This window comes from Dermacentor andersoni, chromosome 4 (genome assembly GCF_023375885.2).
Source record: "Dermacentor andersoni chromosome 4, qqDerAnde1_hic_scaffold, whole genome shotgun sequence".
Taxonomy (NCBI): Eukaryota; Metazoa; Arthropoda; class Arachnida; order Ixodida; family Ixodidae; genus Dermacentor; species Dermacentor andersoni.
Window position 1 is genome coordinate 149,488,063 of NC_092817.1, and position 27,285 is coordinate 149,515,347.

A 27,285-nucleotide genomic window follows, 5' to 3' on the forward strand; every position below is an offset into this window, starting at 1 on the left:
CGAGACGCCATGGTGAAGGGCCTCGAGGACCACTCGGGCGCGCAGGTGTTCTTCATGGCGTCCTGCTACGCGCTGTGTTCTGGCAGGGCCGAAGAATACGACAATGGCGAGGCCTGCAACGCCCACTTGCGGCACGTGGACCAGTTTGCGTCTACGTTTAACTGCGCCCCTGGCACGCCGATGAACCCGGAGATGAAGCGAAGCGCCACGCAATAATTTGTTGCGGGAGCTTGTCATTGGCTTCTCTTCGGACAGCTACGATAATCCGAAGTGAGGCATCGGTGCTCTGTTTTCCAAGTTGTGTCATGGAGTCTGACGGCGATGTTGGAGAGACAATTTATGAACTCATAGTTGCTGTTGTGAAACTTTTATGTGCGATTACGCGTGACTGTGTTGATCCTTGCGATCTTTTTTAATGAATTATTTCCTCGTAAGTGATTTTCCCAACCCCGCTATGTAAATGTGTTTTTCATTGTGACTTCTTGTGGCCTTTCTGTGGCCTTTCTGTGGCCTTTCTGTGGCCTTTCTGTGGCATTTCTCATCAGTCGTGTCTTCTTGGCTAATTCCTCCCGTTCTGTAACTTTCTTTTACTTACCTTCTCAGTGCCTTAATCTCGCAGCGTGTTTCAGTGAATATAATATCGATTCTAACGTTATTGTAAACATTACCATGTACAACCCGCACACGTATTCTAGCTTCACCGCTGTGCTGAGCGCTCGCGTCAAATAACTATGCTGGGAATGAAGCAGTGTTCTTGTCGCAGGAACCCTCAGGGAAAGTGCAGCCACTACGATATATTGTGCTCGTTATCGCTAGCTGTCATCCGAAGGCAAACTTGCGTGGTGCTCGGAGTGACTCTCTTTGCTTCGTTTCTATTCGTGCGCTTTGGAATCAAAGTGAATTGCTATTACCATTAGTATTGCACTATTTGCCTTGTCCGCGTCTGCACCTAACTGTGTGTCAGCAGCGCAAATCGTACTACGGCCACACCGTAGCGCAACTACCATGCTGCTACTTGCGTTCTTACGACGAACGCTGGCTTTCAAAAAAAAGTGCAATATTTTCGTGAGAGCGGACGAAATTATTGACTGTGTCACGTATGCACGGTTGACGGACCAATGGACGACCGCGAAGCTGCATGACGTCAGTGCAGAGGCTGCGTGCCGGTAGGCGTTCCCGCCATTGTGTGTTCGTGCCTTTAGTCGTAACGCGCAGAGCTGGCGGGTGGCCGGCAGCAGCTACTGGTTCCGGTACCTAAAGCGCCCTTGCCCTTCCAGGCAGCTGCCCATGTTGGAAACAAAAATGTTGTTCGTAGGCAGCGACGGCGGTGGACACGTTAGACTGGGCACGGTGCCGGGCTGGCAATGGTAAACGGCAGAGTAGTACAGCGAGACGAACGTTATCTCCTGACCACAGCAACGGTTCCCAAAACTGTGCAGGGGACCTGGCAAGTTTCAAAAAGCTTCAAAGGGGCTCGGGGGATGTTCTAAAACAATAGGGTTTGGTGCTGGTAAATGCTGAGAAAGTGAATGGGTGACTTTACATTCTGTTCTTTTCGTCGCCATTGCAAATAAATGGTTAATTTATTAAGAGACTGCGAACACCACCATCGAAACCACCGGTGATGGGACGGAGCGCTCAGCGAAACACGGGCATGAGAAATGATCGCTCGATGTCAGCAGCAGTACTCGACACCTAAACACACGCGCTTATGCGTTAAGCTCGCGTTTCTTTTCGCTAATTATGTTGACAAGAAGGGCAGCAGACTTTTGAGACCTTGAAGAGTAAAATTGTAATTTATGGCCAATTTAGGGCCAATCTGTTCATTTAGAGCAGTTGCATTGCGAAATTCATTTGCCTGTCAGAGAACCACACTGTAAAATATCTCTTTAGTGTGAAACGTTCCCCGCATGTAGAGTTATTGAGCAGTTGCTAAAAAAGTTTTTTTTTTACCTTTTACGTGTGTATTAATAAATTTTAGGAAAAGTAAAAATTTTTGGCCACTTGGTGATGCATATTATGATATGATCGGTTATGCATATGAAGCGCTTGTCCCATCGTCGGGGTCGAGGAGCCTTCGCACGCCTCGTCCCCCAGCTCGCGCGTTGGGCTTCGGTCGATCTCCGGGAGCCGGCGCAGCAGTGACAACACGGCGCACGCGGCTAGCGCCCCGGAGCTAATTTCTCACTCAAGACGGGCTTCTCCCTCCCGGTGTCGACTCACGGCGCGAGCATACGTAACCGAGAGGTGCCCCGATTGGCCTCCCGAATGGCGGCGGCCGGGCGCCCTCTCCATGCGAGCTTTCTTCCGGTGAGCGTTTCCTCCCCCCCGGGACCAGGGTTGCCAGGTTGGGAGACTTCTACCATTAGAGGCTCTTGGCGACCTAATATCGTGGTTAACGACTTGGCTCCCTTTTGGCTACTTTTCGTGGTGGTTGTTCGTATAGGTCTAGTACCCAAATCACACGCTCGCCGACGGCCCTCTCGAAGCAGTAGCCCCAAACGCCAGACCTTGAAGACCATGCTTTATGTCTTGCCAGCTCCGAAAGCAAATTCAGGAGCTGAAAACATATCATAGCCGTCACATAGCCTGTGGGCCTCTTTGACTTGAATCCGCCGTGGTTGCTCAGTGGCTATGGTGTTAGGCTGCTGAGCCCAAGGTCGCGGGATCGAATCCCGGCCACGGCGGCCGCATTTCGATGGGGCGAAATGCGAAAACACCCGTGTACTTAGATTTAGGTGCACGTTAAAGAACCCCAGGTGGTCAAAATTTCCGGAGTCCTCCACTACGGCGTGCCTCATAATCTGAAAGTGGTTTTGGCACGTAAAACCCCATAATTTAATTTTTTTTTCTTCGACTTGTCGTCCTGGACTGTCCAGGACTGCCCGAGATGCTTCATATGCGCCATTCATTGGCTGAAATTAACGCCTCCAGCAGTCCGGGACAGATAATTGGACAGGCCCAAGCAGCTCTATTGGAGAAACAGGAAGTAAGCAGTCTTAAAGGCAATGCTTTAGTGTCATTCGAAGAACGGAAGCAATGGTCCTAATATCACCCCCAGTGACGGTTACCTCTTAGAATATTTCAACAACTATGTTTCTTGGCGCCAGAAGCGACTGCAACAACTGAAAACGCGTCATGGAATCCATGACTTTACAGGTGCCAGTGTCAATGTGACTATGCGACTGCGTACCAGGGAGAGTAGAACGCGTTTGAGGCCATGCAGTTAGCACGGGAACATTTGAAGTCATAGTGGTGGAAGGATGGCCTGCAGACAGCTTATCGTACTGAAACTGGTGACACCGCTTCGTTTATGAGAAAGCGCGCAAGTGTTCGGCAGGAATTAGCAAAGAACTTCAGCTGGTCATTAGGGTAAATTATGATACAATAATATGCAATGACATCTGTTTTGTTCTGTTATTCTCGCTTGCCATCAGTGCAGCAGGAAACTACATGTCTTTCTCGCCTTTTTCTTCTTTACTTTGGCGTCAACAATTGACGACGGTTGGTTTGTCGTACGGTGGCTACGTTTATAGCGATAGGAATTGTATGGACACTCCAGGAGCATCTTGCCTTCGCCGTCGCCGTCGCCGTGAGGTTCCGTATAAAGTCCAAGGGCGATAACACTCCTCGCGCGTCTTTTGCTGCACGTGCGAGTGAAGCACCCGAGGGAAGCCGACCATCGCGGCTGAATAGCTAGGGAGCGAGTGGGGGGGGGGGAGGGATGGCTTCGACTACGCCAACAAACGCGTACTTTGCATGATCGCGCGCGGTCGCACGCGCCTTATCCTGAAAGAGGTCTACAGGCGGCTCATACCTTTGTGCGCGTTGTGTTCTCGCAGCTTTTGCTTTGAAGCGATACAGCGCACTCAGTGCTTCTGGCGCGCTTGCTCGAACCGGCGTTTTGAGAGTGAGTTTCCGCGGTCATCGAGTGTGGTGTGTTCCCGTTTGCTTGTGCGCGCTGACACCGTGCTTGTTAACTCACTTAGTTAGCGAATGTTCCCAAGTTTATACAGCCGATAAAACTACTATCCTTACTTCGTATAGCTGTCTATTAATTTGCTATCGCAATTGAGGCTTCGCTTTTCGGGCGAAACTGCGGCTCTATTTGGAGAGGTGGCTATAAATTGAAAGTTTTGCCGCTGTTGCCGACATTTTAGACCGCAGCTCTTAGGCGCCCGTTCTTGCGGCGAACATTGGCGTCGGCGGTGTAACCGAGCGAACGAGCATAGCGAAAGATGAAAGAGCGAACGCGGAGCGAGAGGCGAAAGACGCGAGCCGCGAACGGCGTATACACTATAATGAGAGTGACGTGCGCGCGGGAAACTGGTGTGATGCGGACCTGCCGATAGCTCGATGCGTACTCGTATCTGGTGTCAGCCGAACTGCTCGTTTCGTAATTTCGTCTGCTCGCATAAGCTCTCGCTCGCGTTTGTTTGGTTTGCTTGGCATGGTCTTGTTCGCGCTTGTTTCGATTGTCATGGTTAGCGATTCTTTCGTAATATGAGGCCCTATGACGTAAAACTATTCCAATATGTTTTTATTCCAATCTCCAGACGTCAAATTTGCGTAACCGCCGACGCAAGCATCGGGCGGTCACTCGCCGGGTTGTCTGATCAGACCAATCAAACACTCTCCTCGTTCATAGGTCACTTTTGTTTCCTTCAAAAACGAATTACATTGCCTTCACTGAGCGGCTTGTCTTATCTAATTGGCTGACAAGAGGCGAGGAGTACGCTCAAGTGGAGAGGGATTTGATGGGGCCGAGCCACTGCACTGAAAATGGATAACCGGATGAAGAGGGTGGTGCCAGCGTCTGCGATTGGTCCGCTTTCCCTTACTTAGCTTGCGGTAGCTGGTCGAAAATCGCGGCGAAATGCAATGGAAGCTGAAGAATGACGCTAAAACGGATCCTCAGCAAGGAAGAGTTGCTAGAATGAGGTCGTAAACGTGCCGAAAGTGCTCGGAAACGTTACACGGCCACGCAAGAAGTTTTATTATACGCAAATAAACCCATGCTCTCCGGCAGCTGCGAGCAGTCAGCGCCTGAGGAAACGGCGGCAGCCATCTTTTATTCCTTTCGGAACGGGGCAGCCGGCGGTTATTCAGAAGAAAATTCAGTTTTGTTCGGCATATTAATGCATGTTTAATGCGTACACGTCACTTTGACGCGGTGAGTTGTTGCGGTTTTGTGACGTCGCGTAAGAGGCAGGTGAAGTGGGTGCAGCCCAAAAACTTTTGACCTATATATAGCCGGGCGCTAATGGCGAAAAGTTGTCAAATCAGAAATAAATATTTCTTTCTTTTTTCGGTCAAATCCTGCAGTATCAGTGTGTACACGTCATATCAGTTGGGAAGCTATCGCGGTTTTCGTGACGTCGCGTGACAGACAGGTGAAGTGGGGATGGTCTAAAAAAGTTTTTGGCCGATTGCGGAGGACTGATTACAGAGTTGGAATAAAAATGTTTGGAATAGTTTTACGTTATAGCGCCCCTGGTTGTATACGCGACACGAAATGTGTAGTGCTTTCTGGGAGCCACGCGGCACCAGCGATTACACTGGAACCTTCGACGAGCCATGTATAAAAGCCGACGAGCTTGACCCGCAGACCAGATTTTGGAAGATTGCCGGCTCTGGTAAATGTCTCTATCAAATTCCTTGCTCAATCTATTGCGAAATGAAAACACGTGTAGAGCTGCGCTCAAATTTCGCATTAGGCGGTATCGTAATCGTCCGGGAATTTTCTTTTGGCTACTTTTCGGCATTTCCGGCTACTTTTTCTTGTGAAGATCTGGCAACCCTGCCCATGGCAGGTACTGCTCACAGGCCCGCAAAGAGTTGGTTACGTGGGACATTTGCTCCCGCGACTGCTCGTTCTCGCGCTTGGTGGACGGCTACTCGGTAAGCCCTGGCGCAGGGGGCGCGCGTACTCGATTAGGCTCGCGGTGAGTCTTTGCCCGTAAGCGCCGGGACTGTCTCACTGTGCAACAAACACGGGTTGACCATGTTTGTTGGCGATCTGACTCCGGAGCCTTCCTCTGCGCCGTGCCGGAGAGTCGAAGAACCTTGGCGTACCGCCTTTGTGCGTTGCGAAGTGGAGGAGCGACATGCCCTTTCGTGACCGTCGCTTGTGCAAACCTATCTTCACATCTTCTGTATCACATTTTTTTTTGGTCCCGTCTATTGCCCCTCACAATAGTCAAATAAGTTTTTCGGCTACGATACTGAAAAAGCCCCGCTGATCACGACAGCAGGGTTGTCGGGATAAGCGGGGTGCCGTGATAAGCGGGATAAGCCAGAAAAGTCGCAAAACGCAAAAGTGGTATGGCGCCGTCATCTTAAGATTCCCGTTCCAACGCGCTTTATCGTCATAAATTTGGTCAGTGTCTGGTCAAGCCAAGTTAACTTAAGGGTGGACTAGATGGTATTCTAAAGGAGCCAGAACAACTTAGCAAGCTTCAAGAATGTTTAAGGCACGCATTACAACGGCCAAAATACAAGCACACACACAAAAAAAAGAATGCTTGATATTTATTACATCGCATTGACTTACCGCTGCGGCGTTTAGGCACGAAATAAAATGCGACATTGAACTTCATTTTCCCCGCGATTAGCTTCATGCAACCGCGAAATTAACGAAAATATAGTTTTGAGCAAGCACTTTATCAGCATAAACTAATTTTGCGCTTTGCTTTAGTGTCATTTTAAGTATTTTAACAAAGGCCGCACTTCAACCGCACACTTTCTACTTCGCATGTACATTAGCGTTAAATTTTCACGGAAGTTTGCGGAATTTGATGTCAGTAAGTGTTATACTTCATCCAGTACAGGTAACTCAAATATACACCATACTTAAAGCATGCTTACAATGCTCTGAAGCGCTTGCCTAAATACATTACGCAATATGCCATAATTGACCCACACACTTCGAACTTTCCCTACACGTCACTCATAATGCGTCCCTTATGTTCGCGAGATATAAACAAAGTGACTTGTTTAGCTCACGGAGGAAGTCGTGGACGCTTCGCATAACGTTTGAAAACAGGGAGATAGCATGGGTTCAGTAATGGTGCGCCTTAAGCCAAGTTCTGCCGCACGTGACACTTGTGCCCTGCATTTTTTTTACCGAATGTTAACTTGATGTGACGTGGAGCTCCCTGGACTCTGACTGAACATTCAAACCACTGACGACACTTTTCCCCCCTCACCGCACGTGAACTCACACCAACCGCTCATTAAATAAACGGAAAAAGAGATCAAAAGCCAATTACAGTTTCAATGACTCAGTACGTGACCCTGGTCACGCAGGCATCGAACCAATTCAGGTATACGCGGCTGCACGCATAGGTCTTTTGTGATGCAGGTCCTCCTATACGCGTTGAATACGGTGCACATATTGCCAGTAGATCCTTTTTTTTTTTTTTTCTGTGCTCAAGCACAAGGACGCACAAAGTCAGACGTGACAGCTTTGCGTCATGTTTCATTCAGTGCGTCAGTGTTCTTGAGTGTTGCACGAGCCAGTTATCCCCGACTAGCCCATACGACGCCTGCAAGAAGTGAGTGAAGGAGTACTGCGAACTTGTACTAAACTGGATTTCACGTGTCAAATCGAAGGGCGCGCTGCCAGCTGAAACGGACGGCATGGCTGAAGATGTACTTCCCATTGTTCGGCTACTAGTGTCTTTCGCTATCTAAGGTTATTTTTGTAACTAAAGACAGCGCATATAGGTCAAGCGTTAAACTTGAATCACGTGTCGTCATGTTAACCACACGTGAAAACACGACGTGGTTGGCCACGCGAAGTTACACTCGGTTCACCACATCACACGCACCACGAAATCAGGAGTGCCGTATTTCAAATCGTTGCAGCGCAAACGGAATTGAAAAACTCCACTGCCTACAGTGGAGTTCCTCAGCTCGGCTCGTTCACTCGCTGGTATATGAACTCAACGGTCACGCTATGCTTACGCTGAATGTAAAAAAACAAGAAAAAACAACAACATTGGCGGCCTTTTATTCGTCGTCCCACCGGCATCACTCTGGCATCGACATTACGCTGTCGTCATGCCGTTACCGTCCCACCATTGTTGCCATACCATCGTCGTCACCTCTTGGTCGTCGTGCCGTAGTCTTCACAACATCGTCGTCTTACCACGGGCATCGCGCTGCCGCCGTTACACAGTCGCCGTCGCACCATCGTTATCATACCGCCTCGCCACGCACTGCATAAATTTGCATGGTCTAACATTTCAGAAATGCTTCTCATGGCATAGATAATCATGAGTGATGGTTTCTGCTCTAAATGTTAACGCGTCAGCATTCCTTGGCGAGTACCCGAGCAAGATCTGTACGCCCCGTGACGCCTTATTATATCTGCAAAATAAATACACCGATGGTCAAGTTAGCACATGCAATTGTTATAATAGTGTAATAGTAGATTATTGGTAGCGTTAGAAAAAAAAAAAACAAGAGAATACTTCTGACCTGGATTCGAACTATGGACCGCACCGTGGTAGACAAATGTCTGTGTGAGCCACATTACCTTCATAAGAGTAAAATTTGCTTTAGCTTCAATTTAAGTCACACCTGGTTCAAGTCAAAAGGACAATAAAGGGCAACGCCGGATATTTTTCAACATCCACTGGCCTTCATAAAATTTTCAATATGTGTTCTGCACTCCGATTTTCTGCGCCACACGATACGACTGCAAGTCATTTAGTTTTCCTGAGAATGTATTTTAAAGATTGGTTGCGTGTTCCGGACTCGTGCCCACGAATGTATGACATTTTCCTGGCTACCCTGGGGTTCGTGACGTCAGAGCCTTCACCGCCACCACGGCCAGAAACGACGAAGCTGGCTCCCTTTTTTTACGAAACGACGACCGACAATCATCGTTCTGACAGACGTACAATAAACCGGTGCTTCTTTTCGTCTTGTCGCAGGTCAAAAGCTAACGGCGATCCTTGAGCGCTCATGTCGTCGCTGAAATCGTCGCTGAAATCACCGCCGTCTAGTTCGAAGGAGCTGAAATAGCTCCACGCGTCGTCAGAAGGCATCGTCAGCTTCGCTTTTTTTTGGCGTTAGCACCACGTGCACTGCGCGCTTAGCACGCGTTCTGCGTGTTTACATTACGGTAGTGTAGGATCTGACGTCATCGACTAATCGTAGACGTCACAAGAATCAGCTTCGCTTTCAGTTTCGGTGCCTTGTTTGTTGGTTATTCAAAATTACTGATGACTTTCTAAACAAGTTGACCCACCCTACCGGTGAGAGGACTGTCAATGCCATTTGAAAATGCCAATATCCTAATATGATTAAAAAAAAAACACTGGAGTGGCCCTTTGAGAGGTTTCTCTCCATCACCTTAGTTTTCTACAGCAGTAATGCGTTAAACATTCTTTGGCGAGCACCCCAGCAAAATCTGTCCGTCCCGTGACGCCCTATGTCTACAAAATAAACGCATAATTGGTCAAGTTAACACGTCTAATCGTTGTAGTAGTACAATAGCAGATTATTGGTCGTGCTAGAAAAAAAAAAGACAAAAACAAATTTGAAACTGATTACTTCGTCGTCGAGACGTGAATGTCATAAAAACAACAACAACAACAAAAGGAAAATAAAGATGTTAACACATGTAATCGTTTCAATACTGTAATATTATATGACCGGTAGCATTAACGAAGACTGGTGACGGCGCCATCGCGACGTCAATGTTGTAACGAAAAAGAAAAAAAAGAGGAAAAAACCTGTGTTGCGGCAAAATAGAAAAAAAAAAAAAACGGATGTTACGGCGTTTCGGCTCAGTTGATACGACGTATCTGCAAAATAAAGGCACAATTGATCAAGTTAACACATGTAATCCTTATAATAGTGTAATAGTAGATGATTGGTGGCGATGGGTAAGCATGCATAAGCTAGCTAAATAAGTAGGCGAAAGTAAAGTAGCAGCCCAGCCAAAGAATGCTTACGCATTCGTAGACAATGCGCAGAATTTCTGTGCCATATTTTTTTTGCATCCTGCTTTATCGTATAGCGCGGCCCAGCATCGCACGCGCAGGCTGTTGTGAAGCGGCATAAAGCGATAGCCAGTGAGAGAACGCGTAGTGCAATGCGTAATTCAGAGGTCAGACTAACTTAAACAAAATTGTTCGACAAGCGATAAAAAAGGAGAAGCAAAAGGAACGCCGCATTAAAATTCGGAAAACAACGAAATTCAAGCGAAACGTGAAGAGTGAATACAAAACAAAGAAGCAAAAGCAACAACAACAACAAAAAAAGAGACTGTTTCTTCTCCTTCATTCAGATTCCCTAATACAGACAAGTCCCATCAACGAACCCTCCAAGCTGAGCGTCGGTTGGTCCGGCTCCCAGAGAACAAGACTGAAGAGCCAAGTACAACAAAGAGTATGGAGGCTGCCGGATGTCCTGCGTAACCCAAGTCCGGATGACTGTAAGACATCGGCGTGGGTGGGAGTGTGCGTGCGGGCGACCACGAAGGGATTGCGTGTACGTGAGCTCACTGTCCGCTGCACCGGCTCGGAGAATGCGCGTGACGCCGGGACGTCGACTTTCGCGATAAAACCGTGCCGACACCAGCCTTGTGTCGCCAGGACAGAAGACTCCGTTGGAAACTACCGAAACCTGGTCGCAGGTATTGTGTCAGCTCGAATTCTTCCTAGGAGACGTGAACCTATTTTTTGAAAGTCTGTCCTCAGGACTTGAATAAAGTTCGTTGCCTGCCTTCCTTCCTGCCTGCCTGCCTGCCCGAGGGTATAGACGTCAATGGACTTCTAATTTATTATGAAGTTCTGTCATATATTAAAAAGAGCTTTTGGCTCTTAAAGTAAGAGATATACGTTTTGATATTCTTTAATGAGCAGGGTTGGCTAATGAATTGGCTAATGAGCCAATTCTTTTAACACGCATGAGCTACAGACAGCAGCTGGATGTATATTATCAAATAATTTCGACCAGAATAACGATTATACTGTTGTAACAAAAATTATGTAACCTGTACATTCGCATATCACGTTTACCGCTTCAAATGCCCTAATACGTGCAGTTTACACAAGTGCGGTATCTGTTTTAGGTGTGGAGGTACTGTTTTGCAAGCTTTGAGCCTTTTTATGAGTTTCCGCGAAGTTTTGTAGAAGCTATGGTGCCCTAAATAAAAAAATTCTGCTTCCTGCAGCCGATGAAATTAAGCTGTCCCTCTTAAACGCAAGAAATTTCATTCACCACTGCGGTTTTCTAGTGGGGAAATTTCTACACATAACATGTACTTGAACAAGGAAATGAAAGTTATTCTTATTATGAAACTTCCTTCTTACGTGACGGGCCAATTTTACGGGCTTTCAATTACTAACAGTGAAAGGGTACTTTCTTCAATCGTCATGCGGGAATTGCCCTTGTTCGAAACATCCCTGCTGCATCAGACCCATACTTTAATTGAAGCAGACAGGAGAAGTGCAATGAAAACTCTTCAACGTCATTCCGAAAGAGGCGACGTCGTTTAAAGCATAAAGTGCCACGTTCATTTGACCTAGAGCAAAATATGATCACGGCCAGCGGTTTGCAGTAAAAAAATCCCTTCTCTGGATGACTAAGAAGTTGTCCGCAAATGCTAGGTAAAGTTTTAAGTTTCAGCATGGATGCCTCGCCATGCGCGAGCGCAATTAACATGACGATAACCTAACGCCCCGGACGACCGGAGTCACAAGTTTTGGTACATTGTCGTTCTTTTTTTCTCGCTCTTTTCCTTCACTTCAGAACTTTGTTTAAAAATGGCAAAAACGTAGGATGTGCCAGTATCGTAGAAAATGTACATTTGACTTCGGTTTGAAATAACATAACATTCGATAGTGCTCGCGGAGCGTACAGTTCTCAAAGGTCTTAAATAAATAAGCGAGATGCAAAGAGCGGATGAGCTTTTCTAGTCTTTGCTCTCTCCTATCTTCTTAAGTCGATGTGCGCTGTGAAATCCTCAATATCAACAGTCGCACACTCGTTCCGGCTTCTCCACGGGCGCGAGTGTGTGCATTACTGATTCTTGTTTTTCTCAGTGTTATTACATTACAGCTTCGCGCATGAAAAGCCTGTTTGGTTACGTTAAGTTTGTCTTGCTTTCTCAATTTCGTGTAGTTAGTAGTTTCGTGCGTTTCTGCATGTGAATGCATTTCATGAGGATGATGACCTAAAGTTAATTCATAGCTATGCCTTGTATAATGGGCCCCAAATTTTCGTATGTTCTCGTTAGTCGGCAGCGATTAAATAACAAGCTATGCGAGAACGCCAACCTTATAGAAAAGGCCCGTACATTTGCAAGATTAAGTTACTTATAACTACAAGGTGTTCTGCAGTTATCAAGCGCTAAGAGAGACCGCCGCCTGCTTTGTGCATTGCCGTATGTCTTACTGTAGGTTCCGTGTAATGATGGCACTGTCATCGTTCCCAATGGCCTTGCTCACCGTGGTGCTTATGGGGGATGCTGTCGTCAGCAATCAGTTCTACTCTGTGTACTACCACATTCGCCTGCTGGAAACCGACCGGGTCTACGGCTGCCTGCAGTGCTTCAAGATGCCCTGTGCACAACGGGAGATACGGGCACGGCCGCTAGAAGGACCATTGCAGTGCTGCCGTGCTTGCACCGTTGTTGGTGGGTACTAACTTAGGGTACGGTTCCCTTCACTTTAAGGCGAATAGCGTTCTTAGCATACAAAGACCACTTTTCTTTCCAGATATTTAGCTACGTCGACAAATCTATGGGCTAATACCGGAGATAATGCAGTCAAAAAATTTGCGGATCCCACGCGCTGTGGTAATCGGTTTAAACGAAGGTTCGATTTTGGTTTGTCAGAAACGCAGTTCCTGCTTAGCGATCCTTTGCAGGTCGGGATTAGACAACCCAGTTCAATACATTTCTTTGGGAACCGCCACGATGAACATAAAGTGGTTGCGCTTGATCATGCACATGTCAAGCATGAGGACGATGGGACCACCACGACGGTATGAAAATGACCGTATGACGACTACGAAACAACGATGATGGAATGAAGATGACTGCATGATAATTGCACGACGACAGCGGAATCACCCCGATAATATCACCACGACGACGCAACAACGATGATGAAATGAGGACGACTGCATGACGACAATTGCACGACGACATTGGAATCACCAGGATAATATAACGACAATGGAACGACCACGACGGCATGAAGACGTTGCAGTGATGACAATGACATGACATCACCATGACGCTCATGGGATGTCGGCGCTAAAGTGAGAACGATGGCAAGGGGGTGACGACGTGACGACACTGCGTCGCTGATTCTGGAGTGATGCCGATAGTATGACGACGGCAGCATGTAGACTGTCTGCCTAAGAGAATGCCGGAGCTGGAATGACGATGCCGTTATGAGGACAACTGGATGACGATGCTAAAATGATTGGAATGGTATGACGACGGAATGTGGACAGTTTGAATCACTACTACTAAATCCATCGTCATGGCGACGTCATGCCATTGTCATCAGTGCAATGTCTTCGTGCCGTGATGCTGATGGTATGCCGACGACGGTTTAAGGAAGGGAATAATGGAGATAGAATGACGACAACACCATGACAATGCTAAAATTATTACACTAGTGTAACGACGAGGACATGACGACAATGGGATGACGAAGGTAGAATGTTGACATCGAAATGATGACATTAAGATGGCAGTGGAACCACTACAAAAAATTGACGACACTAGAACGACTACGACGACATGGCGGCGGCTATGTGACACGAAGCAATGATGACAATGTCATGATGACGATGGAATGACGATGACGGACTGATGACGATGACAGTGTGACGACGACACATCGAAAATGGTGGCATGATCAAGATGATGTGACACAGTGACAGTGACCGAGTGAAGACGACGGAAGGACGACCATGACATGACAGGGGAGGAACGATGGTCATGGCATGAAGGCGATGAACTGACGACATCGCACGACGACGACGGCGTGTAGGTGTGGGAGCTCTCGCCCACGCTCACGTGCATCAGCTTCCACCGCGGCCGCCTTGATTAGCGATAATATATCCGGCGAATTGCACTGTTTCCGGTGCTGGTCATTCGTGCAAGACTGTAGCCAGCAGGCTGCTGGAGTGGCATTGGTACGAGGATAAAGTACTGATGACATAACTTTGAGTATGACCCACGCAATCGACAAGGGCTATTCGGCAGGACAGCAGCCGCCAGCAGCAGCAGCAGCAGTTGAAAAGTTGAATAACGAGGCCAAAACTGAAGATGTGGGCTAATTCCAAAAGTAGTGCAGTCTAAAATGTAGGCCGTTTGGTGGGTATGTGTACTAGGTATGTACCTGTCTTCAATGAACCTGTTTGACATCAACTTGGGTATGTGTCACTGGGGTATGTGCCGCTCTAATACGACCCTCTTTGACGTACTCTTGGGACACTGTGTATGTGCCAGTGAGTATGGACGGACTTCACGACAGCGCCGCCAGAAGTTTAATCATGTCCAGAGAACCAAGCTGTAGCTCTACACGCCCTATACATGACGCGTTTACTCTGTTCGCATGCTTTGATAGTCATCGTAGATGACTTTCGCTCCGAGTTTTTACGCGTTAGCATTCTTTGGGTACTTCACGCACTTTACTTTTTCCCGCCTATTTAGGTCACTGGGTAGTCCGTGGTTAAATGGGTAGCACATCGGGCTGCTGTGCTGAGGTAAGAGGGTTCGAAACCAATAATCGGACCAACTTGGGTTACTGATTACGTGGCAGTGCGTACATACGTGTCACTATTCAACGAACTTCTCTCGCGCCAGCATGGGTCACTGTAGATGCTGGACCGGGTAGGTACCGCTATTCGAAGAAATTTTTTGACGCCAGCTTGGGTATAACTAGGTATGTGCCACTGGGAATATGCCGCTGTACAATGACGAAAAAGATCCTTCAAGTTTATCCGATGCTGAGCGGAATAAAACCCACGTCACAAGGGTTCCGCAAGGACACCAACCCGACGCATTAGCAGGCTGCGCCACAATGCACCTGGTTTATGCCGCTTTCGATGAACACTTTTCACGCAAACACTTTAGCGAGCTTCGCCATGAATGCACTGTGTATGTGTCACTCTTCGATGAACCTCTCGCCAACTTGGGTCACTGAGTATGCGCCACTGAGTGCGTGGCAAGCGAGCGAACAATTCTCAGCGTTCGCAGGCACCGGAGCGCCACGGTTCTCGTCTCGGAGGCCACGCGGGGGCTCCTCGGCAGCGCCACCAGATGGCACAGCGTGTGCAAAAAGGAGAACGAGAGAGGAGCCCGGTTGCCGCACGACGTGTTTTTCAGTGTCCGTACGCACCCGCGGGCCGTGCATTTCGGAGTCCACGCTCAGGCGTCGCAGTGGCGGTGCTAGATGGCGCCGAGTGTTCTCAGGGAAGGACTGTGATAGCATACTGGTTTAGCTCAACCAGGCTAGGTGACTCTTCCGCGTCTTAAAGGGGGTGCCAATAAATCATTATCGTCCTCGAAACAGGAATCCAGTTGCAGTACACGCCTCATACATGGACGGCGGCAGTGAGTTGTGTCGCTATATTGATTCAATGCTATAAGCGCATTACCGTCGACAGACATCGTGGCATGTGTTCTGGCGTACTTTTTCATTTCCTTAATGACCCCTCCTTGGGAGTATTGCATAATTAGCGATGAGGTTCAGACGTGAAATGGCAGACCTTCAGCCACACGCCATCACTTGGCATAATGCGCATTCAAGTACTGGGCGAAGCTCGATGGAGAAACGATTTCCGTAATGCGGTGGGGTAGCCCGTTCCAGTGTGAAAATGATCGGCAATATAAAGAATTGGAGAATGTTGTACTGCGCTTGCGTGGACAGGTTACTAGTAAGGGATGCCCTGTGCGAAGGAAAGGGCGTGGAAGACATGCGATGCGTGGTGACGCGAGCTGCAATAAAACTTGTGAAAAAAAGAATAACTGTAATACTGATAATCTGCACAACTGGTTAATAAAGGAAAAGCACATAGCTATCAAGTTATATAAAACTGCTATGAAATAGAGACTGGAAGTTTCAGAAAAACGGTGGTGCTTGCTACAGATAGGCGGGGCACATCTCTTGCTTCGACGAGAGCAGAGGTCAGCACCTAATATTTCCTGCTGATATGCCCCTAGAGTGGTTACCTGGTTCAATACTGCTAATTTTTGGCGATGTGACTACAACGTGCTCATTCACCGTCACATTTTTTGGAAACACAAACGGCATAGAAGATGGACCACTGGTTTACTCTTGCAACCTACCTCGGCACACGAAAAATCACGAGACAAGCTCTCTGAGATGACCATTTGGGGTGTGCAATTACTACATTTCCTCAATGCTGTTTTCACGGTGTTGTGCTCCGCTTGAATTTCAAGTTTCAGCAGAGAGAACATCGCAGAGCCGATATAATGGTGGATGCAAATTTCGTTCATTTAAATGATTCTCATATATTAGAGCGTTTTAGTTCTCACCTTACCGCTAATTTTGTACCTACCGTTTCCGGTTTACATGGTCACCCGTACACTCTAGTTACCGGAGAGGCATACGGCAGCAAAAACACTAGCAGTGACATCTCGTGTGGCTTCGTCTAACCACAATGCTTTATACGCGTTTTCGTGCTACGTAAATGTTCTTGTCGAAAAAAAATATTTTTTTAGGAGCCAACGTGTACGCGATGGCGCAGCTGCCAAAATTTTACACCAACAGCGGAGTAGACCTCATTGGTTGCTGCAATAACAGCTCTGTGTAAGTCTGGTTGGGCTCTGTGTCACCCGGTGGCGCCACCAACTCGGCACCCCAAACCTTACATCGCCGGTAACCCACTAACCTCGAAAGGTGAGAAGTTTGCGGACAAGCTGAAACTGTCTGATATTGTTGCTGTAGGTAATAAAACACTGTTTAACATGAATCGACCGTTTTTCTTTGTGTACCCCCTTCTTTAATTATATGCATCATGTCTCAAGCAATTGTCACAGAGAATTACTAAAGCTGGGCGGGTTGGCACTGATTCATATTAACTGCGCAATAACACGAGGACTAAGAAAGAACATACGACAAAATGCGTTCTTGTCGCCTGTTCTTTCTTCGTCCCCGTGTTGTAGAATTGATATGAATTCTCACAGACTTAAGGTATTATATCATTAAAAAGACGTACCCGAAAATGTTACCTTTCAGTGCGGCCATTAACGGAAAAAAATAAACGACAAATGAATCGACCTATACTTCATTTGAAGCCCACATCCTCCCTTGATGAACACGCGCCAATCATGCCCAATTCTGCTCGTGGTTACGAGCCATCTTTTGAGACGACGACGATGATGATGACGATAACACAACAACAACAACAGCAGCAACATTATCTCCAAAAGGCTTTTCTGTGAACTGTGACTCAGATGAGAGTCTAACGTGCCGTACCCGAGTTTGTGCGGGCACCGATGACATGTGTTGTGCGATTCGTGCTTGTATGACAGTTGTAACAAGGGTATAGCTTTCGGCTGCAAGGTTTTCGAACGAAAAATCTGCGGATCCGACGCACTGTGGGAGTCGATGTAATCGAAGCTTTGTATGCCGTTTGCTTTGCTTGACGATAATTAAGCGGTGATATTGGCGGCGAATGTGTAATTTCTTCAGCGTTTATAGTCCAATACGAGAGTGGTGAGTTGATTTCAAACGGTACCTTGCGTGCACCACTGCTGTTTGTCTGCGTAGTCCACAGAACACACAGCGAGGAGTGTTTGCTTGAGGCGTTGTCGTGCGTCATTGTTCATAATCTCTGAGAGGGTTGCGCATTATCATTGCGTCGCATGGCACATTGCATTGTGGCAACGGCGGTCTGCACCACGTTTCGCTGCGTAGCGAAGGCGCTCCAGTTCCGCGCTACGCTTCCTTCGGGACTGAGTGTCCTCGCCACTGAGTGCACGCTTTGCAGCCATTTTGCTGGCGCGTATTCATGTGCTCATCCTGAATACGTGGCCAGCACGCTGTTCAGGCGCCAGCTCCAAGGACTCTCTTCAAGCTATGGACGATTGTGATGTTTACACCATCAAAGCCCACCCAGCACGCGACCTCCGCAGCCCGGCACCTGCACTTTTGCCGCATGCGAAAGCAAGCCCACCACGAGCCATACGCACAAACTGTGAAACGCCGCGGCGGCGGCGCAGGTCGGGATGGATGGAAGAATGCTAGATGCTATGAGCGTCCCCTCTGAAACGGGGTGCTGGGTAGCGCCACCATGCAGGCTCTTGTTATATTGCTTAATGTCCTGCTCGTATTTTAAAAAGATAGAAAAACAAACCAATCAACAAACAAAAAGAGACAGGAAATACAGGATTCCCAGCGTCAAGCTTTCTTAACCACTATGGGGAACTCTGTTTGTGTAAGTCTCCGTTCTTTGTGGCCTCCCTACTTTTCTGCCACAAAACTTCCAATCACCTTTTACTAACCCCTATAGCGGACATGTTGACTTTCCCTCTGCTATCGCTGAGCCGAAGGGCTTCCAGAAGGACAGAGGGCCTGAGGATGCGCGGAGCTAGGCGAGCGCCATCTGGTTGTGGTGCAAGATACCCAGCGGCGCGCGCGAGCAAGACCACAGCAGCAGCGCCCGGAAAGTCGGGAGAAGAGGCAAAGGAAGCTTCGCTTTAATATTTATTTAGTACACTAAAAAGAAGTATCAGGATGCATGTGTCTAGTATTGCCTGTCCCTATATGCAGGGTCATTGGCAGTGCAGGCCAAGACACGGATGTGTTAAAACGAAGGAAAAGAATGCAAATTACCCCAGGAGCAAAATTTTTTTAATACCGAAGCCGTGCATGGCTAGGGTTCTGTGCAGTTTTCGTGTGCGTCAACAAAAACTACAATCATCAATGGCTGATGCACCCGTAAGCGAGCAAAAAATGCAATGGCTCACAGCCCCGTAAGGCAGGGGCTACAACCAATCAGCAAAGTGAAGCGAACATTGCTTACATTCTCACTGATCACGCATACAACATAAAGAACAGCATATCCAAAACTGTCATTATCTCATGGTTCATACCCACGCAAGCAGGCAAAAAAATGCAATGGATCATTGGCCCGTAAGGAAGAGGCTACTAGCACTCAGTAAAGTGAAGCGAACATTGCTTACACCCTTTCTAATCACGCATACAGCATATAGAACAGCATGTCGAAAACTGTCATCATCAATGGCTCATACCCCGGAAGCAATTACTCATACCCCCAGAAGTAATGGCTCATAGCCCCAGAAGGTTCATGGCTACTCACTTTGCGTGAGTTAGTTGCGATGACACTACTCCTGTGATCATCGTTGAAGGCTTCAATGTGGACATTTAAAAACCAGACAAGAAATGGTTCACTCACTTTGTGCTAGAAAAGTTTGATTTGAAGTGCCACACCAATCCAAGTCACTCAACTAAAGAACGGGCGTGTATAGATTTAACCTTGACCAAGATTCTGTATAAGGTTGTAACCGAACCAATCATTGTATATTACAATAATAAAGCCATTAGCAAATGATGCAAATAAATACATTTACCCTTAATTGTCTAACACTGTGTGATGACGTGCTATAGCTTGGCTGGTCATCCACCTTCACAGAGCAGAATGGCTCCTCAATTTTTCTTCAATTTACATTCTAACACATTGTCAGTAAGAACATATTTAGAACTGAGATCTTTAAGAAACTGGAGGCTACTGATCATGTTTTTGTTTACGGTTGGGAGAAGCTATATATTTAGGACGTACTAAATCAAACGCTTAAAAATGACTTTCCACTAAATCATTATGGCATAAGATTTCTGAACATTACCAGCGACTACAGAGTATCGTACGGCTCAATAACGCTGACGGACCTGCGCTGTCTATGGAACGCCCGCATGGCGGGATTTCGCTGCGACCCGGGCCCGATACCCGCACCGCTGCTGTTCCGCGAGTGCATGACAGTTTTTGTATAAATGCAAGGTCTGCAAGAGTGTGTTCCTGAGTGGCTGTCGAGGGCAGAGTGCCTGCACAAAGCTCAGGTAATTTCAAACGGCAACAGCGCAGTTGCACTGAGAATTCCAGCATTAAAATTATTTGATGTTGTTTGTTTCGTTTTGTCTTCATGGTTAGCGTTTGACCGTGACCGGCAATAAAAAAAAAATATTGATCATGTCCTAATGGTTAGAGCATCGGTCTGCTGTGCTGGAGGGTCCAAGCTTCGATTCCAGCATAGGGCGCGTAATTCCTTTTTCTTTTTTTTTGTGTGTGTGAGCTATTCGTCAAGACAGCAGCTGCACCCACCCAGCCAGCAAACACGGTCAGGAAAGGCCGAGAGGGTACGCAAAGGAAGCTTCGTTTTAATAGGACTATGTAAACCTTAAACTGCATGGGATCGTCATAACCGCACATTTATTCTTTTGCTTGCAGGTCCCGGAAGAGAGTGCTCCGTTTATCGTGAGCATACAGCGATCGTTTGCGACAAAGCACACGTCTGCGACACCAACACACAAGTTTGCGTGAAAGAGCGAGACCGTTGACTGGATATGCATTGATACAAAATAAAAATCGGCCGACATCAGCCACTTCGACGATTTTTTCAGCTCTGAAGTCACCTGCTGCAATGGCAAAATACTTTATAAGAGTGGTAATCTAGTACCGGAAGAACAGGTCCGCATCTAGTTGATGGTGTTGAGGGAGATAAGAGACCTTTGAATCCGGTGCCGTCGGTACGTGGGTCCTGGTGTAACTAGTTGCCCAGCCTTCACCACCCCATCTTCATTGCGACGGGGGAACAATCCCCCTGAGTCCGGCAAGAGAACAACCACAACAAAACTAGAAAAAAAAGCCTCGCTCGAAAAAAAAAAAAAGTCTCCCAGGTGCTGGGTATCGATCCCAGTACCTCTCGCATGCTAAGCGAGCGCTCTACCATCTGAGCTACACCCCCCCTTTTTTTTTCTTTCTTTCGTGGTATTTATTACAGTAGCAACAAACCGACGTTCACCAGTTTTGCATAGTCAGACAATGGAGTGCACAATGAAAGTCACACAGAAAAGTCATGGTTTATACTGTCGGTAGAAATGTTGGTTTCACTTTAGAAGGGTGGTAAGGATACGCACCTCACCAAAATGGGGTACCAGTCCGGCTGTGTATCGAGTCCATCATAAACCTGCTTTAGGTGTAGTGTCATTTGGATGAAATTTGCCCTTGTAGGTACAACCGTTTCGGCGTTTCGGTCCATCATTCGCGTTTTCCACAAACTGTGCATTCCGATGAGAAAAAACATATCAAAAGGTAAACTGTTATCAGAGGTCGGCAGCAGGTATCGCACACTATGAGCGTTAATCTCAAAGTCATTTTAAAGTCATTGAAGGACATCCCAAAATAGTATGGCGTCGGTGCAGCTAATAAAACAATGTTCAATCGTCTCTGGCACGTCACAAAGGCGGCAGTTAATAGAAGAGACAAAGTACCCTTTTTCTGTAGCCATGTTTTTACCGGTATGGTTTCACTATGAAGTTTATAAAAGAATGTTTTGCAGCAAGGAGATATGTACATTTTACGAACTCGATTTAGTACATCGTGACCTGGCCATTGAATGTATAGTGATCGGTAAAATGGAGGCGCAAATAGCATGGACAATAAATCTTTGTATAACGTTTTACGCGACACAGAGTACAAGTATTCAGTGAAAAACCGAACTGTCAAGAAACGAACCGCTAAGTAAACTTCTTGCATGAACCCCCACAAGCATAAACGCGAAGAAAAATTGGAAGAAACAATTAAATCAGGTGACACATTAACAAGTGTGACTTGCATGAATGACCGAATTATAGGATGCGATGTATCGCGAAAAAAGAAAAAACGAGACACTAGTTGCCGCACATAAAGATGTACTAAACCCAGCCCACCTTCACTAACGGGCCTGAAAATATTGTCTCGCCTCATGGGCTCAAAAGTTGAAGACCATACGAAGGTTGCAAAGATTCGGTGAAAGCGTTGGATGTAGAGCCTGGCACAATGAATAACTTGCAATACATAGTAACTTTTTGTTGCCAAGAACTTATTGCAGGCCTCAGCTTTCCCAAAAATAGAAAGTCGGTGTGGAACCAATGTCTGGGCGTAGCTTTGCAGGGCCGAAACCCGTTCTTTCCAATAGTGTGCGCTTAATTTATATGCGTCCAGCGGCACGCCAAGATACTTTGGCAGGACACCGGTCCAATTAACGCCTGCAAACTGTTCTGGTGTATAGCACCATGAGCCAAATCATAAGCCTAAGCTTTTTGCGGAGTTCATTCGTGCTCCTGATACGCTGCTAAAATCCTATATTGTTGATACGACCTTTTCAACACTGGACTTATCCGTGCAGAAGAACGCTAAATCATCTGCATAAGCTAAGACTTTTACTTCATTACCCAGTATATTGAAGCCATGGATGTAACTCGAGTGAATTACGCTTAAGCATAGCGGTTCCAGATAAAGGGCGAATAATAATGAAGACATCCGGCATCCTTGTTTTACTGAAGAGCAAATGGAAACGGGTTTAGAGAGTTGGCCATTAATAAATAAACGAGTAGTACAACACGTATAGCAAAGCTTAACGCCTTTAAGCACAACGGAGCCAACATTGGCATGCTCCAGAAGAGAAAATAAATAGGAGTGACTGACACGACCAAAAACTTTAGCTAGGTCTACCTGGATCATTGCAAGCTGCTCAGTGGAACCGTAACAGTATTGAAGAAGTGTACGGGCGATATGTATGTTAGTTTGAATGGATCGACCCCTATTTCCACACGTCTGATGGGAACCAATGAGAATTGACATCGCAAATTGCAATCTATTCGATAAAACTGTTGCAAAAATTTTATAATCCACGTTTGACAATGTGATTGGTCGGTAGCTTTCAATAGAACGCAGTTTCTCCTTATCTGAACTTTTGGGAATTAAAACTGCGTGGGTTTTGCAAAAAGATTGCGGAAGGACGTCTATCTCTAAACTTGTAATAAAAATGTCCAATAATATGGGACTGATAATTGATTTGAAAGCTTTGTAATATTCACAGGAAAGTCCATCAGGGCCGGGTGTTTTCGACAGAGGCAGCTGATCAATAGCTAGCTCAATTTCTTGTATCGTAAGGGTATCACTAATGAATGCACAGTCATCATCCTGTAAAGGTTTTACAAGAGGCACAAAACTCTCTAGGACTTTTGCATCGTGATCATCGGGCCGGGCACTAAACAAAACACTGTAGTAAGTTTCGAACTTAGAAATTGTCATTCGTATTTGTTAGAAGAGTACCTTCGGAGTATATTTCTGGAATTACTTTGGAAACAGCATGACGTCGCTCGTCAAGTAAAGTTTGACGTGTTGGCTGCTCAGACTGCACAGCACGCCTATTTCGACAGCGAACTCGCGCACCTCTGTAACGCAGTGCATCATACTTTTGTAAGTCACATTTAAGATTTTCTGTCAACAATGTAAGTGCCTGGCATTTCGCATTCCATCTGATAAAGGTTGCGTGGGCTCTTAAGAAGTACTGTTTCTTCATTCTTTCTATAGAATGCTTTCAGCGATCCAATTTCTATAGCCACTGTACGAACCTCTTGCTTAAAGAGTTCCCAAGCTGCAAATAACGGCAAGTCAGTAGAAATATAATATTTTAGGGCCATGCGCACGCGATTAATAAATTCCTGATCATTTGGGAGCTCAGAGTTAAGCTTCCAGAGTGCCCACTGTGGCCGGAAATTGGCTACAGATTTCTCACCAATCTTTGCAATAACCATGCAATGATCAGATAACGAAACTGGGATAGTAGTACAGGACAGTGCTCAGGAGAGGAGTGATGAAGAAACATAAATCCGATCAAGGCGGGCGTAAGAGCGACCTTGAATTCGTGTGTAAGAGCGAGCTCCCTGTCCCGACACTCCTATATCAAAGAGCCCTGCATTTTATATTACGTTAGACAAAACTTCACCACTCCTGTCCCGCTGAGTGTTAATGCCGCTTCTATCGCTCGGATCACATACACAATTGAAATCTCCCATTAACACAATGCAACGATCACAGTCCATTAGACTACGCACAGTATCGGATAAGAGAATTCGTTTTGCAGCGTCATTAAATGCATAGACGTTGACCAATCGCCATGGCACACCCTGCAAAACAATATCACAACATATATATCGACCTTCAGTGTCTACATGGTAGCTAAATGCTGAACAAAGTAGGCTCTTTTTCAGAAACAGGAAACAACCCGCGGATAAACCAACAGCGTGTGAAACGCAGACATTATATTCAGATAGAAAAGGCCGCAAAGCCCTTTCTGTCTCGCCATCACTCTTAATCTTCGTCTCCTGTACGGCGACGAAGTCGAGGTGCTTCCTAGACAAAAGCCGGTGAAGCTGCGCCTGTTTCTGCAAAGACCTAAGGCCTCGTACGTTCAAAGTTGCGAAGAGAAGTTGCTGGGACAGGGCCATGGTGACTGCTCACTATTTAGACTTAATTCTCTATGCGGTCGGTCCTAGAGGGTAACGGTGAGGCTCCCTCCGAACCCTCACCAGACCCCTGGACCGTGATCGCTGGCACTGTCCTGAGTGTGTCGATGTTTTGGGGCGACCTGCTTTTTTTGTGGTACTGGCCGTCTCGCTGTCCGTGCTTGATTCTGATCTGTTAGTCGCACGGCGCTTCGGGATTGACGTATCCGCGCTACTTCGTCGGTCCTCTGCCAGCATAGCGAACGTGTTAAGATGCTTCGGTGCAGCAGATGAGTCATCATCGGCTGCCTCATTCGCTGGCTGGGCAGCAACTGGCTGCGTGGTAACGGAGGCTTCTTTCTCTTCGCTACTTTCCTTCTCCACGGGCAGTTCTGCGATGCCGTTGTCTTTAACATGTAGAGGGGCCTTACTGGCTCAGCTGGTATCCGCGGAAGAGGGAACGTCTCCAGTCGCGTCGAGAACCTCAGTAATGTCCATTATGTGATCCTGCACGATTTCACCCGGAGGCCTTGTCCTGTGTCGTAACTTGTCGGCGTATGTCACAACACATTCTTCAGCTGTGTGGTCAAAGCGTCGGCAGGCTTCACAACGTGGGGTTCTGCAGTTTCGACGAATGTGCCCAACCTTGTTACAGCGAAGACAAAGCGGGGGCCGGCCTGGAATCAATACAAGGCTCTGCACTCCACAAACATGTAGCAGATGTGGAACGTCTCCCACGCCGACTCCATCGGCAAGAGTCAACACCACGTCACGATTTAGGGTGCGCATTTGTTCCATTTCCGATACTTTCCAGCTTTCTGCTGATATAGACTTCACTTTCCCGTAAGCCTGGAGCGCATCTCGAATGTAATCGTCTTCCAAACGCTCAGAAAGCCATAAAAGCTTCATTTTTACTTCCGTGGGCTCGGGGTCAACAACGATGCAGCATCTACCATTTACGGATAATTCTCCGCACGTGACTAGTTTTGATTTTGTCATTGCTGATTTGCACGTCACCATCCACACGTGCGACATCTGAAATTGACCGATGGAACTTATTTACCTTATTTATTAACTTCGGAACTTAATAACGTTCCGAAGGGCGTCTATGAAGTCTTGGGCACTCAGTTCGCCGTATTCGCTTGAATGGATGCATTGTGCGCAGCTTAGACACCATCGCCTGAAATTTAAGCATCGTATTTTGTGAGGAATCTATTTTTTTGCAATTATATATATATATTTTATCGTCATCACCTAACAAGTCCCCGATCCCTGTGATTGTAAAGGGTGCGGGTTCGCGCGAGCCAGTGGAAAGGGGTCAAGAAAAGAATAAAAAAGTATCATCACAACATCCCCAGGGATGAATTACAATGTGACGTCTCTATCACCTTTGTGCAGTAATTTCGCATATTTCGCAGTAATTTCGCTTTTAGTACATATGGTTTTTCAGCTTGCGCTAGCGTCCCGCGCTTGGAGCGCCCTACTGGCTAGCAAAGCAGATTTCAGAAATACTGCCTAAGGAACAAAATTGATAGAATATTACAACATACATAGATACGCGAAACGACTTTAAATTCGGTCAGCATGGCGAGTCGCTCGCTGAAACCGCACCTAACGAAAACACGTCACAGTAACATCGCTTACGTCTTTGCAACCGTGCTTCCCACGCGCCTTACTTTGGTGTCGTTGCGTATGGAGAAAACAAGCCATTGCTCGATCACGCGTTGGTCGCGCGCGCGGATGGAGCGTGCACTTGATTGCGTTAGGTCAGTGACCCTTCAGCTCGTTTAGCTTTATGAATGGCAGGAGACGACAGGGAACTTTGTGTAGCGTGGTGGTTACCGCCAACTGGCATTGACCACAACACCTATTCCTCTTTGCTTGGCACGGCTCGTCTTGGAGCAGTTTTGGAGCAGTTTTTCTCGTTTGTAGCACGGATGCAACAGTTTTAACGGAATTTAGCAGGCTGGAACGATTGTAGCAGCATTCCCACCACTGGAGCAAGCAGCGCCCTTACACGGGCTTCTTGCGCTCCGCCCCAATAGTAGTATGCGACCCGATTCCGAAATATGATTCGCAATCTCGGGCTCATTTGCGGAAAGCAGGACTTCTGAGCCACTGTATGGCAGTTGTGACTTCGACGTCTTCCCCGCCTCCCTTCCACACACTCACACACGCATATACACTCACATACGAAAAAGAAGAAGAAGAAGAAGACGAAGCCGAAAAAAAAAGCGGCCATGCCATCCCAGGGCAGTTAGCTCTTGCGGCACATGTCGAGCCTTCGAAGTACAGATTTAGGCCCATAATGCAACATTGTACTGCTACTTGCACCTTCTGGCAGCCGTTGGACATGCAGGGTCTGCAGTCACGGGATAGGGGCACGCATGGGTTTCTATTTTACTACACGAGCTAACAAGGGCCTCGGGCATTTCGAAGCAACTCGCAGCTTCCCCTCAAGCAGCTCATCTAGTCAGATGCGAGTTGACTCCATCCGGGGCCTTTCTCACGGTGTCTCGGACCGCTAGGTTGTAACGCGATAAAGTCACACCTGGTAACTGGAAGTTCGAGTGAGAAAAGTGTCGAGGACAGTTCGCTCCTCTCAGGGGTAAACATCCTTTCCACCAGACGAGAAGAGCCACGTGTACGTTCTGCTAACAGTCAACTTGACGACCACGACAGTATAGTGTCGCGGCTTCAAGGGGGGGATTTCTAGGCAGAGAGGCGCATGGCTCTGACATTCCAACAGTTATTCGGGGCGCGGAGTCAA

At 47.1% G+C, this 27,285-nt stretch overlaps 1 long non-coding RNA gene across 1 annotated transcript; it reads left to right on the forward strand.

Moving 5' to 3' along the window:
- Window positions 1-8,974: 8,974 nt before the first annotated feature.
- LOC126537910 (uncharacterized) lies at window positions 8,975-21,269 on the forward strand. Its single transcript, XR_007600858.3, has 3 exons — window positions 8,975-10,651; window positions 12,420-12,655; window positions 20,473-21,269. It is a non-coding gene; the product is annotated as an uncharacterized lncRNA (long non-coding RNA).
- The last annotated feature ends 6,016 nt before the right edge of the window (window positions 21,270-27,285 follow it).